Source organism: Phyllostomus hastatus, unplaced genomic scaffold (genome assembly GCF_019186645.2).
Source record: "Phyllostomus hastatus isolate PE091 unplaced genomic scaffold, TTU_PhHast_1.1 phas_scaffold_442, whole genome shotgun sequence".
Taxonomy (NCBI): domain Eukaryota; kingdom Metazoa; phylum Chordata; class Mammalia; order Chiroptera; family Phyllostomidae; genus Phyllostomus; species Phyllostomus hastatus.
The window spans coordinates 121649-135540 of NW_025334030.1; positions in this window are offsets into that span (position 1 = coordinate 121649).

Below are 13892 nucleotides of genomic sequence, written 5' to 3' on the forward strand. Positions count from 1 at the left end.
GTCTTTGTACTCAGAATTCCTTTTCTCCTGTCTTGTCTTTTGATCAGTCCCTACACATCCTCCAAACTTTCCATCCTCTGGAGTTTTCCCCATTTTCTTACCTGGCCGAATTAAGGGAACTCTGCTCTCACAGGAGAACATGTAATTACTTCTGTCACATCTTTGAGGTGGCTCTGTGTTCTTCTTCCTTGTCTCTCAATCCCCTAGCCAGCTACTGGCCTATGCCGCCAGCTCAATAAATAATGACTTTCTGTATGACTTTGGTTATTATTCTTGTTCTGTGGGGGAATTTTAGCTGCAGGAGAAAAGGGCAGCTTGTGCAAAAACGAAACTTTCGATTTTTTCTTTCCCAGCTGGGAAAATATGTTGCAGACAGTCTAAGCTCTTTGGTGAAGGAAAGAACAAGATAACTTGAGGTGAGGGTGGGGTGCTGTTCAGGGAAGGTGGGCTGGTAGAAAGGATCAGCAGGCAAACCGGAGGCTTTTTGCGTGCTCTGGGATAAAAAGGCTGTGTGTGGGAGCTGGATGAAGGGAGGCTGGAATGACAGGGGAGGGGGAACACAGGAGCTGAGGGACCAGGAATGGGATAACCAGAACCAACAGCCATCCTCAGGCAGGCAGTGTGTTGTGGTCACCAAAGACTGAACTCAGGAGTCTTGGCTTCAAGTATGGACTCTTCTGCTAATGAGCTATGTGAATTTGGGCAAGTTATTAATGTCTCAGAGTCTCAGTTTCTTTCATCTGTAAAAGGTGGATAATAGCACCCACCTGACAGAGTTATGTTTTATGGATGAAAGGGAACAGCCCAGTTTGGTACCTGGTATATAATAGCTGTTCAATAAGCACAGATTCCTCTCTTCAGCCCCTGGCAAATTCTTATACAATCAGGGTCAGAGAATTATGGTTCTCAGCTAAATCCAGCCCAGCCACCTGCTTTTGTAAGCGAAGTTTCATTGGCACACAGTCAGGCCCACTCATTACAATTGTTTATAGCTCCTTCCATACTACAGAGGCAGACGTGACTAGTTGTGACAGAGATCATATGGCCAGGAATGCTTAAATATTTACTATTTTTGTCCCTTAAGAAAAAAATAGCTTACCCTTCATGGATATACAATAGTAACTTATTTATGTAGCCTCACCTCTCTAGACTGTCACTGACACGGACACACAAACTCAAATGTGGTCCTGCCAATACGTGGTTTGCTTATATAAATATTTCTGTAGATAAGCATGCTATTGTCCATTTTTCTTGAAACATGAGTTCTTCTGTTTCTTCCTGATTGTGTGTCTATTTTTCATGCCTGATGGAGATTGGGCACTAAGAAGTTTATTTATTCATTCAACAAATGTTTAGTGAGTGCATGCTATCTGTCAGGCAGTCTTCTGTAAGCTGGAAATAAAGCAGTCAACAACAAGAGGACAACATTCTTTGCCCTCACTGAGCTTATATTCTGGTAGGAAGGAGAGATAATGCACCAATTAGCTTACCACGTCAGGTGCTGATAACTGCCGCAATCAAAGGCCAGGCATGGGACCAGGTGGAGAGAGATGGAGGCTATATAGGAGTGGGAGGTCAGGAAGAGTTGTTTTGAATGGATGGTCTCTCTCCTTGAGCTCAAACAAAAATTTCTGCACTCAAAGAATAAGCACTGTGAGAGAGAGATGATTAAACTCCAGTCAGTGCTGGATATAGAGTAGAAACATTTGAAGACCTTATCCTTGTTTCTCATGGATTCACATTCAAGGGGGGAAACAGGTAATAACAGTAACAATCATAACAATAGACAACCTTTATGGAGCCCTTTCTGCAGGCTGACATTTTTCTAATTGCTTTATGTGTACAAATTTGTCTGGTCCAGGGACTCTAAGTGATGCAAAGGAGGATTGTGCGGTATCCTGAGAACTCACAGTGGACATAGTTCCATGACTGAGATGTATTTTCTATGTCTTGCTTAGACTTGTCTTGAATGTCAGAAGGTCTATACAGCAGTGTTGTCTAACATGGTAGTTACTGGTTCCATGTGACTACTGAGACTGAAACTGTGGCCAGTGCCGCCAAGGAACTACATAAATTCTTAAAATTTTTATTAATTTAAAATTAAATAGCCACATGTGACTACTGGCTATGATTTTGGATGACATAGCTCTAATACATATAACATATAAAATATGTTCTACACCTACAATTGTATTCACGTTTCTTTTGCCAAAACCCAGCTATCCAGTTACTTGGTATTTTTCTTTAATGGACTCACCTTGTTAAAATAATCTTTAGAAGAACTCTGCATGCTTCTACTGGAGTGGAAAATGGCCATTTCCTGTCATGAAGAGAGGTAGTTATGAAAGTGAGTATCATGGAAATGAGACAGAGATACTCGATTCTCACCTGGAACTGCCCAGGTCTGAGCCTGGAACTTGCTCCGTGTTGGTTAAAGAGGGAAACCAACAAGTGTTAGATACGAAGGCATTCCTTCTAGCACCACACTGAGGTTTCCTCCTGAGGGCAATCAGAAGGACTGATGAAGAGCCAGAGCCGGAGAGGAACTGGCTGTCTCTCTGTGGGATCAGGTATTACTCAGCCCTTGACACCATCAGAAAACACTTTTTAGTCCCACCCACCTCTGGAGGAGGCAGCCCCACTTGGGACTCTGGTCCACATGCAAGCTCTTGAAGGGCAGCTGTGGCTGTCCTGCTCACCATTTTCTCCCCAGGTCCTGGCACATGAATTGGCACATAGCAGATGCTTAATAAACAAGTGTTGAGGACCCTACATCTTGTTTTACCCTGAGGGCTTTTTCACCAACACTGCCAAACTTGTCATCTTCACAGTTGTGGCCCTGGGCATGGGGTGTGGGGATGAAGAGACTGTGCACAATGACAGTGCCTCATTGTCTTCTCTCCTATCTAGATCTCCAAAAGGAAATGTTCATTGCGACTCCAATAGTTTTTGTCAGGAATGGTCTTAGTGAGCAGATAATAGGGAGACCCTTTGAGTTGGTGCAGAATTGGGAATAGGCTCAACTGGCACCTTCATTTTATAATAATGAGTTAGGACATAATGTGCAGGGCCACACACCAAACTAGGCAGGAGAGGGCATCACTGGCAAAACTTATGAAAATATTCCTGACCTTAGAAGTGAGGCTTTCTGGGGACGTGGCTCTCCTTCTGGTGGGCTCAGGGCATCTTGCTCCTCTTTGCAGCAGGAATTGGAGAGGTTAGGAACGTTGGCTCTGGGTGAATTGCTTTACCTGTTTGTGTGCCTGTTTTCCTACCTGTAGGATGGGGTAGTGAAAATTCCTCACAGGGCTCTTGTGAAGATTAAGTGAGTCAATGTGGGTAAAGTATTTATAATAGGGCCTGGCACATGGTGAGTACTCAATAGACATTAGCCATTTTTATCATTGTTTTCCATATGGGCGGGAACATGGAGAAGCTGCCAGCCCCTCAACCTTCTCAAGAGCCTCTCCTGGGCTTGTTGTGTCATTGAAAATGTTTGCAGCACTTGAGCCCTTGTGTGCAAGGATCAGGGGGCATGTCAGCTCTGCTGGGCTCTGACCTTTGCATCCAGCTGGTTTTGTTCACTGAAGCTCTTTTACAAGTCACTTTTCACTGTGCACTGCCGGGCAGAGGACTTGTTTTGCAGGCCTACTGACAGCAGCCTTCAGTTCTCACCTCCTGAGCTGTTGTGAAGTTTGAAAAGGTTAGAGTGGGGAGGTGGAGGATGATGCACATATAATGGAAAAACATGAACTCTAGAGCTGGACCTTGGTGGTCTGACTGCAGTGTTCCCCTCTCGACATCTGTGCTGGAGTAATAATTCCTACACCAGGGTGGCTATACCTATCTTGTCTACAGCATTCCTTCATCACAGGAACCCTTGTGTTCTGGGAGGGACTGTCAGGCATGACATTCATTCCCCTGGAAGAGGATCACGTGATCCAAGATGGCCAGTAGAACCCCAACCTTCTGGTGACATAATTCTAGAAAGGGGCATGTGACCCAAACAGGACTATTCAGATTCTTCTCTGGGATTAGCCTGTGGATTTTGGGAGAGGGATGCTCTTGTTCTTCCAGAGTTGGTTGGCCAGGAGGAAGTAAGCCTGTCTTGAGGATAAAGCCTGAAAAACAGAAGCAAGTGGAGCTAATAGATGCGTAAAGACAGAGTCCTGATGATAGGTATACTTTTAGCTCCTGGATATGGCCATGCCTGAAGCCAGAACCCCTTTGAACTCTCCAATTCTGGGAGCCCTTTTTAGCTTAGACTATTTTGGGTTAAGTTGCTATAACTTGAAACGGAACGAGTCCTAACATCGTAAGATTTATTGAGCACTTGCCTCGTGCCGAACACTGAGCTAAGAATTTGATAAGCATTGACTGATTCATCTTGGATGAGTTACTGCATCTCTTGGAGACTCCATTTCCTAGTATGTAAAATGGGTATAATATTTTAAGAATAGGATTACTGTGAGGCTTAAGTGAAGTAGAGCATATAAAGTGCCTGGCACATAGTAGGTCCTCGCTAAGTGTTAGATGCTTTTCTTGGACTAGGGAACTCTGTGATAGATATCTTTGTGGGTACTTTTTGGAGCAATTCCTCACTAATTCCCAAAAGGGAGTTGCGGAGTCAAAGGATATGCACACACAGCAGCCAACTACTTTCCAGAAACATGCTAGTTGTATCAGTTGCTGTGTAACAAGTCACCACAAATTTAGTGTCCTTAAAAGAACACATTCTATTATTTCACTGTTTCTGAAGGTCAGGAAAATGAGCATAGGTTGGTGAGTTCTCTGTTTCACTGTCTTTCACAGGCTGCAAGGAGCTGTCTGCTGAGATTGGGGTCTCCTTTGCAAGCTCAACTGGGGCAGGATCTGATCCCAAGCTCACTCGTGATGTTGTCAGAGTTTCCTGGCCTGCTTGCTGAGGGCCTCACTTCCTCACTGGTGTTGGCTAGAGGGCCGTGCACAGTTTCTGACCATGTTGGCCTTTCCAGAAGGAAGTGTATAAGCCGAGAAGGCAAATAGAGAAAGTCTGCCAGCAAGACAGAAATGGCATTCTCATGAAATATAATCACAGAAATGACATCCCATCTGCTTTGCTGTGTTCTATTGGTTAAAAATGGCATGGATCCTGTCCACACTCACAGTGAAGTGTATTGCACAAGGGTGAGATTACCAGGAGGTGGGATCATTGGGGACCATCACCTTTTTTCTTTTCAATAAATTGTGCTATTTGTGTCCTGCCTAAGAAATCTTGCTTAATCCAATGCCACAAGGATTTCCTCTTATGTTTATCTCTAGTTTTATAGATTTAATTTTTACTTAGAGTGTAAATGTGATATATTTAGAGTTACTTTTTTAAGATTTTTAATTTATTTTTCTTTTTAGAGAGAGGGAAAGGGAGGGAGAAAGAAGTTGAGAGAAACATCAATGTGTGGTTGCCTTTTGCACACCCACTACTGGGGACCTGTCTTGCAACCCAGGCATGTGCCCTGACTGGGGAACTGAACTGGTGACTCTTTGGTTCACAGGCCAGCACTCAATCCACTGAGTCACACCAGCCAGGGCTAGAGTTAATTTTTATATGTGGTACAAGGGAAGAATTTATTTTTATTTTTCCATATGATGTCCAACAGAGTAATATAATTATAGTTGAAAACTCTACATGAAATATTATTGTAATTCTAATAATAATATCTTACATATTGTGAGTGCTTGCTATGTGTAAGGCTCTCACTAAGTATTTTACCTGTATTGTTTTATTTGCTTTTCATAATGACCAGATGAAGGAGGAACTAATTTAAGTCTTCTCAGTTCTATGCATCTGATAAATTAGAAACCACCCTTGACTGATGCATGAGATATTTTGTTAAATTAACAAAGGCAGATGTAGAATATACTGCCATTTGTGTAAAAAAGAATGCATGCACAGGCACATACACGTGTACAAACCATATTTGCTTGCACAAAATATCTTTGGAAATTGCTAAGGGTGTTTGCCTCTGGGGAAGGGAACCCGGTGGCTTGGATTAGGAGAGGAAGAGAGACTTTTCACAGTATAGCACTTTGTACCTTTTGAATATTAAACCTTGTGTATTTCACAACTTGTGTCAACATTACCTACCCAAGGGATACGTAAAGTTAGAGGAAAAGAATGTAAGAAATTCTGGTGGTCTGCCCTCAAAGCCTGTACTCTTATCCACCATCCTGGCTCTATTTATTCTTTTATTGCTTTACTTCTCTTTACCTCCATATTCCCACCTGTCAGCTGGGGATGATAATAGCACCTGTCTCGTAGAACTGCTGTGAGGACTGACACAATGCATGTAAAACACTTAGAACAGGGTCCTGTACCCAGAGAAAGCTTAATAAACACTATTATCATTATTTTATTTGCAGAAAAAATGATTAGAAAGAAATACTTCTTTATTATATTGTTTATTATACTATACTATACTATTGATATATGTTAGGAGAGGTCTCTCTGGCTGTGGGATAACAGGGAACTTACATTTTCTTTCCTTTTTTCCAAGATCAAGAAAAAGTTTATAAACTATTTTTACACTAAACATTTTAACTGCTTCCCAGCCCAGACCATCCCAAGAGTCTCTGGGTTGCACATTCTCTGGAGGCTCTGTTCAGACCTCAGGCAATGGCTGAGGTTGGATAAGGCCAGGGTTGTCTGGTCTGTGTCTAGACACCTTATTTCCCTTGACTCTTGTAGAAACAAGATACCGTATTTTGCTGTGTATAATGTGCACTTTTTTGCCCAAATTTTTGAGGGAAAAATAAGGATGAGCATTATATGTGGGTTTAATGATTATATACCACGGGTATAATAATGGGATCCCATGTATAATGTGCACAAAAACGGGGTGCACATTGTACACAGGAGTGCATTCTACATGGCAATATATGGTACTTCTTAACACTGGAAAAACGTTTCTAAACTAAACCCAGAGCCAGGGAGAACAGAGGAGGTAGGGAGGGTGGTTAATGTGCTTATGTGATTAGGCCTTAATTATGCCCACTCTTCAGATGGGAGATGGATGCTCATAGAAGTTTCAGACAGGCAAATGAGTTGGGCTGTGGGGATACCTAATTGGCTAAATTGTTGAAGCTTCCAGTTCAGCTGCTATTTTTGTCTCAATGATCTGGAATTACAGGGGAAGCTTGCCTGATGTGTTCTGGGAACATCACTTATCCATGCATGCAATGTGTCCCCCACCATTGCACGCATGGATGTCGCTCTGGCGCAGCAGTAGGAAGTGCAGCCAAGCGGCCTGCAGTTTATGCCCCAATTGCAAATGCAATTTGATTTGGGGTCTTCTCTTTTGGGAAGTGTTCTATTGTTGGCTTGCTCTGTACTTCTTCCTACTGTCTTTTGTAGCAGAGTGGTGACCAGGCCCTATTCTTAGGGGTCAGGTAAACTTAGGTTCAAATCCCTGCTCCTTTTGTGATTTTGGATAAGTTACTTTACTTTTCTAGGCCTCAGCTTCCTCATCTCTAACATGAGGGTGATAGTGAGTCCCTATTTTATTAGGATTTGTGGTTGGCAGAATCACAGCCTCCCCAAAATGTCCACATACTTAATCCTTAAAATGCATGACTGTGTTACTTCACATGGAAAAAAGGACTTTGCAAAAGTGATTAAGGATCTCGAGATGGGGAGATTTTCCTGGGTGTGCTCAATGGGAGGCAGGAGGGTCTGAGAGAGAAGGTATAAGGACAGAAGCAGAGGCCAGAGAGGAGAGATAATTTAGCATTGTGGCCACAGGAAACTCATGCAGGGTTGCTGTGATGATGAAATCTCATCATTAGGTCAAGGGTGTGAGGGACAGGGGTTGGGGTGGAGGCCAGAGTTACAGGCTATCAGAATATGCTAGTATGGGAAGGGTTTTTAATGTCAGCACTCTGCAAATGGTAGTTTTCATCAAATAACATGATTTCAACCTACTCCCATGACTGCATGTGCTACATTGTTTCACATGTTTCTTTCCCTTGTGTGTTTCTCAGGACATCGTGAAATCCTCAGAGCAGGAAGGGACCTTGTCCTATTCCTATTGTATCCTTAGTGTCTGGTACACAGTAGCTGCTCAATAAATTTTATCTCATCAGGCTGACCAGAGATGCCCATCTTTGTGTCTTCAGAGAGGCCTTGAGTAGGAGTACCCTTTCTTTTCTGGGTCTCACTTTCCTCTTCTGTAAGATGACTTGACTGATGCTACGGTTTCTCTCTGCTCTATGTGTCTCTGATCCTCCCCTAGTCCCCGCTGAGCGATAGTAGGGAGAAGGACTAAAATCAGTCTCTCATTACAGGGCCTGGCTGGGGAAGAGGATGGCAGTGCCTCCAGCAGCAGGCAGTTTCACAGGAACATGACCTCTGAAGATCCGACTGGTTCAGGACCCACCCCTTGTGGTGTTCAGAATCTCAATCAGTGAATTTCCAGCCTGGCCTTTGCCTGCTCCAGACTCAGAGGGCTGTGGGCAGCTGGCTGGGGGCTGGCACTGGGCACTTGGGTGCCAGTTCTGACATTAGCAATCTGGAGAGGCACTGTCTCCTCAGGAGCTGCAGACACTTTCAGGGGGAGGACTGGGGCAGGCAGGGTCTGTCTGCAGCAGTGGGGGAGACGTCAGACCTAATTGTTCAGATTCATGCCAGGGTAGTGGCAGTGGCCTGGAGCTGGGAGCTGGGCCTAGGTTTGAATGCCAAGTCTGTGCCTTATTAGCTGTGTGACATTGCTGGGTCAAACTCTGAGCTGCTCTGTCATTTTTTTCAAAACAAGGACCCATGCTAATAGCCAGAGTTAATGTTTACTGGCTGTTTCCATGGGCTACCTGGACTTCACTCAGAGCTTCACAGGCGTGATTCCAGGTCATGTTCTCACAGTCCCAAGGTCAGGATCATTTTAAACCTCTACAGATGGAGACATTGAGGTTCCCTGAGGCTTTGGACTTTGCCTGAGGTCCCAGGCTAGGAATGGCTACAGGTAAGGCTGGAACCCTGGTAGGCTGCCTTCAGAGCCTGTGTGCTGAGCTGGTGGTACAGCCCACAGTCTCCGTAACGACAACCAGTGTTAATGAAGAGAGGAGATGGATGCCGTGGCACTGTTGTGACTACTATCACCCCTGTCACCTCCACTATCATTGTGTCACCATTTCTGTGAGTTGTTCCTGAGCTCTTCTCTTCGTGTTTCAGACAGGGCAAGTCTGAGATGGGCTCTTATAAATTTGTGTATCTAAATTTGCATATGTATCTATCCAATGGTTTTTAGTATATCTGAAGAATTGTGCAACCATCTTCACAATCTCATTTTAGAACACAGATTTCACCCCTAAAAGCAACTCTGTACTCATTTACAGTCATTCCTCACACCCCCTGTGATAGTTAATTTTATGGGTCATGGGGTGCCCAGATTGAACATTATTTCTGGGTGTGTCTGTGAGTGTGTTCTCAGATGAGGCTAGCATTTGGTTAGGTGCTCTTACCACAAAACACCACCACCACCACCACCACCACCAACAACAACAACAACAACAACAACAGGACAAAAGGAAACTTTTGAAGGTGATGAATATGTTCATTACCTTGATTGTGGTGATGGTAACACATGTATACATACATACAAACTTACCAAATTGTATGCGTTAATTTTGTGCAGTTTTTTTTTGTCCATCAACTGAACCAATTTTAAGGCTTAGGGGAAGTACATTTTTTTTCCATAGAGTTGATGTGAATATTAACAGAGGAAACATATCTGACATGCTTGCCACATTATAACAATTCAGCAGGTAAGCTGTTCTTGGAATAGATTCCTGGAAGAGAACTTTTACTAGCCCCTTTTACAGACGAGCAGACAGAGGCTCAGAATGCAGAAGCAGTCAGTTCTGGGTCTTTTGGCAGGCTAGTGGTGCTGGAACTCTGGTGTGCTGGCTCCTGGTCCTGGCTCCTTCCCTTCTGTATTGCTCCTGGAAGCAGCTTCTCTCTGGCCAGGGGATTTTTATTCCAGTCTGGAAGAGGTTCCCTAACAAGAAGAGAGGGCAGCTCAGTGTTCATCTCTTGGCATCATGCCAGGCATGTAATAGGAAAATTAAACCAGTGGGTTACTGATCTTTTTTCATTCTAAGATAATTATGTTATATGGGATATGAAGAGTGACAGCTCCTCTAGATGTCTCTAATGTACAGATGGAGGCTTTGCACTTAAATGGTCATGCATGGGTCAGGTCTGCAGAGCACAGCTGGCTAGTAGAACATCACGACCTCATGAGACAATAAAGAGACCATTTCTCTCTGGTGCAGCAATCTTAATAACTGTATAGATATCCTGGCTATATGTCTAAACTCCGGAGTTGGTTCCTTATGAATTTGCCACACAAAATGAGCTCTGTGTTTGCAAAAAGAAGCTTTTGGGCAGGATTCACTTATTAAATCAGCAAATCTTCATTATACATCTATGGTGTATCATGCACTAATGTAAAAGCCAATAATATACATAAGCTAGGACCAACATTATCCCTGTCTACATCAGTTCACAATGCATTCAGTTGCAATACAGACGACCCAAAGATGGTGGCTTAAACTGATAGGGTTTATTTTTATCTTTTGATGAGAATTCTGGAAATAGGCAATTCAAGGACAAGACAGCTATTCAATAATGTTTTCTGAGACTCATGCTCTGTGTTTTTGTTTTTGCTGCTTATGAAGAAGTTTATTTTCATGGTTGCAATATGGCTGCTGTACTTCCAGATATCATACCTCTATTCCAAGTGGATCCAAAGATTTCTTCTCCCTAGCCTTTGTCTTTTTTCTTGGGAGAGCCCTTCTCAACAGAATCTGCTTACTACCTCATTGGTCAGAATTATGTCACATGGCTACCAGTGGCTGGAAGGTGTTTAGACATGTGAAAGAGGAGGTGGCTTAAAATGGTGTTGAATGAGCCACCCTATAGTACTTATGGTACTTCCTGAATATCCAAAGGGACAGACAGACAGGTAGCAAATAACTTCATTATTAAACAATCATTAATTACTATTGAGAATCTCATTGCTAAGACAGCATATGTTTTAGGGTAGGTTTCTTCTGAAGTAGGCCCTGAGATAAGGACTTGAGGGAAAGCAATTTTATTTGGGGGTGAGCCTAGAGTACCCTGGTACACGAGTAGGGACTTGAGATGGATAAGGGAAAAACACCTATATGGCACATGCTGTTGAGCACATCAATCTGGTGGGCAACTGGAGCTCAATCCCACTGGGGACCTCTGTGGAGCAGAACTTTCTGTTCCCCTAAGGAGTGAATTAGCTGGACCTATTTATCCTCTAACTCCATTCATTCTTGGCTGTTGCTGTGTGCCTTAATTCTCCAATAATTCTAGCCGTCTTGCTTGGGGAGAAAAGTCCCCTTGTGGAGAGTCACAGGTATGCAGGGGAGGATCCTGCAGGTATGAGTTTCAAAGTTGAGTGCCTGAGTGATGATGGCAGGATTTTAACCACATCTTAATCAGCATGTCATAGGAGCTTTTAACCTAAGTTGGGGTGTTAGCTAAGCCCTTTCCAAAGATGTAATTTTAAAGTTAAGCCCCTCCCCCTGCAAAAAGAGTAGGGATACAAGTGATGTAGTTAAAGGGGACAGTATATGTGAGGACCGAGAGGAAGGAAAGAACTTCACCCACTCAAGGCCTGGGTATATGAGGCTGGGGAGGCAAGCAGGGCCTCAGGGCTGCAGAACTGCACAAATCCAGATCTCACTGATTTAAAAAAATGTTCTTTTTTTTCCCCATGATGCTGTATGGTTCATACTGAAAGGTAACATTTTTTCCCAATATCTTGACGTCTCCCTCCATTCTGCCCTCCTCTTTCTTTAAAATATTTTCTCTTTACATTCTTCAAATGCACTCCCCACCCTGCACTTCTGAAAGTCTTTTCTGTGTATTTTAATAATAATATTTGTAGGACTCTGCATAAGTCACAAAGTACTTTTATACTCATCATCTCTTCCCACCCTCATAGTGTCCTTCTCCGATTGGTAGGTATGAACACCCCCATTTCATAGCTGAGAAAACTGAGGCTCAGAGAAGGGAGGCAACTTCTCTGGGCTTACATAGCCTGTAAGATGCTGATTTAAGATTCAAAAGCAGCCTTACAGTCCCTGTTGAATATTGTTCTCTGCGACACTAGTACCCAGCAGGATGCCTGGCATGGCTTTCATCCTAAATGTTGTGGCTTGTTTGGATTCTGCCTCCGGAGCCTTCAGGTTTTTATCCTGCCTCTTCATTTGACTGGCTGAATAACAATATCACTTGATATTTAATATGGTCCACCCTTCCCCAGATTCATAGAAAAGCATTACTTTCTGTTCTTTTTAGAATAGAGAGTAATGGGCAAAATTCAGGTAGACTGTATTAAGCTCCTCAGGAAAAATAGAATGATGAAAACCTACAAGGTCATCTTTGCAAAGGGTGCCTGGAAGATCTTATGTAGATGAGGAAAATGGGGCTCCATGAAGGGACATGTACCTGCTGGATGGAGGAGGGTCTGTTGTTTTTGTTTGCATTTGTCTGTCTCTTCATTCTGTTAATGACACCTTGGTTTTCCTTTGAAGAGTCAGCAAGGTTTTCCAGACAAAATACAGGACACTCAGTTAAATTTGAACTTCAAATTCAACAATAACAACAACAAAAATAACAACAAAGTACATTTTTTAGTGTTAGTATATCCTAATTATTGCACAGAATATACTATGCTAAAAATTATTTATTGTTTATCTGAAACTCAAAATTAACTGGGTGTCTTGTATTTTTATTCACCTCACCTGGCATCCACATAACACTGCTTAGCTGAAAGGGCAAGTGACCCAATCTTGGCTGATTATTTTATTCTATCTTTCTGATCCACAGAGATTTGTTCAGAGATGGGAATATGTCCAAAAACAGGCCAATGAACTTCAGCTTTGGAAAACTGGTTAACACCATTGAAGAAAACATTCCCTCCTTTTGTTGGGGTTGCTGAGCTGTGGAAGGTAGCCCCTGGGGCTACCTGGGGTCCAGCAAATGAGAGTCTGCTTGAGGAATGAAGCCAGGAGAGGGGAAAGCAACTGAGAGATGGGGAGACAGAGGGGATTGGGGAGAGAGTGAGAGAGAGAGAGAAGAGATTAACCTTTAAAGACATAATTGGGGGTCCAGCTTCATTGAATAGCTCCCTAATGTGGATGAAACAGATGACTGCTTTGATGATGGTGACTGGGTTGAAAGCAAAGCCATCAGCAGCGATGGTTATGGGGAAGATCCATCTTAGTCAAGGCGGTGGTTGAAGGGGTGATGGAGTAGAATGCTGTGCAGATTCAACGGGAGGATGTGTTCTTGCTGGTGATAGCTCTGTTGAGGGTGCTGCTGATGCTGCTGATAATGAAGATGAGGTTGTGATAATGAAGATTAAGGTAGTAATGGTAAGGGAGAATAAAGTAACTAGGAAAGGAATAATTCTCAATCCCAGTCTAGAACCAAGTACTATCAAATCTACACCCAGCCCCCAATTTAAAACAATCGATGCACTTGACTCCCAGCTCACTGCTGGCACCACCCTAGCCCAAGCCACCTGCATCTCCTGCTGCTTCTGCTACAACGTCCTCCTAAATGGCCTCCTCGCTTCCTTCCCTTTCTGCCTCCCTGCACTCTGTGCTCCACACTAAAGTGAGCATGGAGATTGAAATTTTTAAAAATGTAAATTAGAGCATTTCTCTTCTCTGTTCAAAACCATTCAAGTGGCTTATACTTGGATGCAAACTCTTGATTATGGCCTCAAGACCAGCATTACCTGGTCCCTATGGTACCCCATTCCCTGGAATCTTAATTCTCTCTACTTGCTCTGCTATCACTATGTTCTAGTCTGATTACT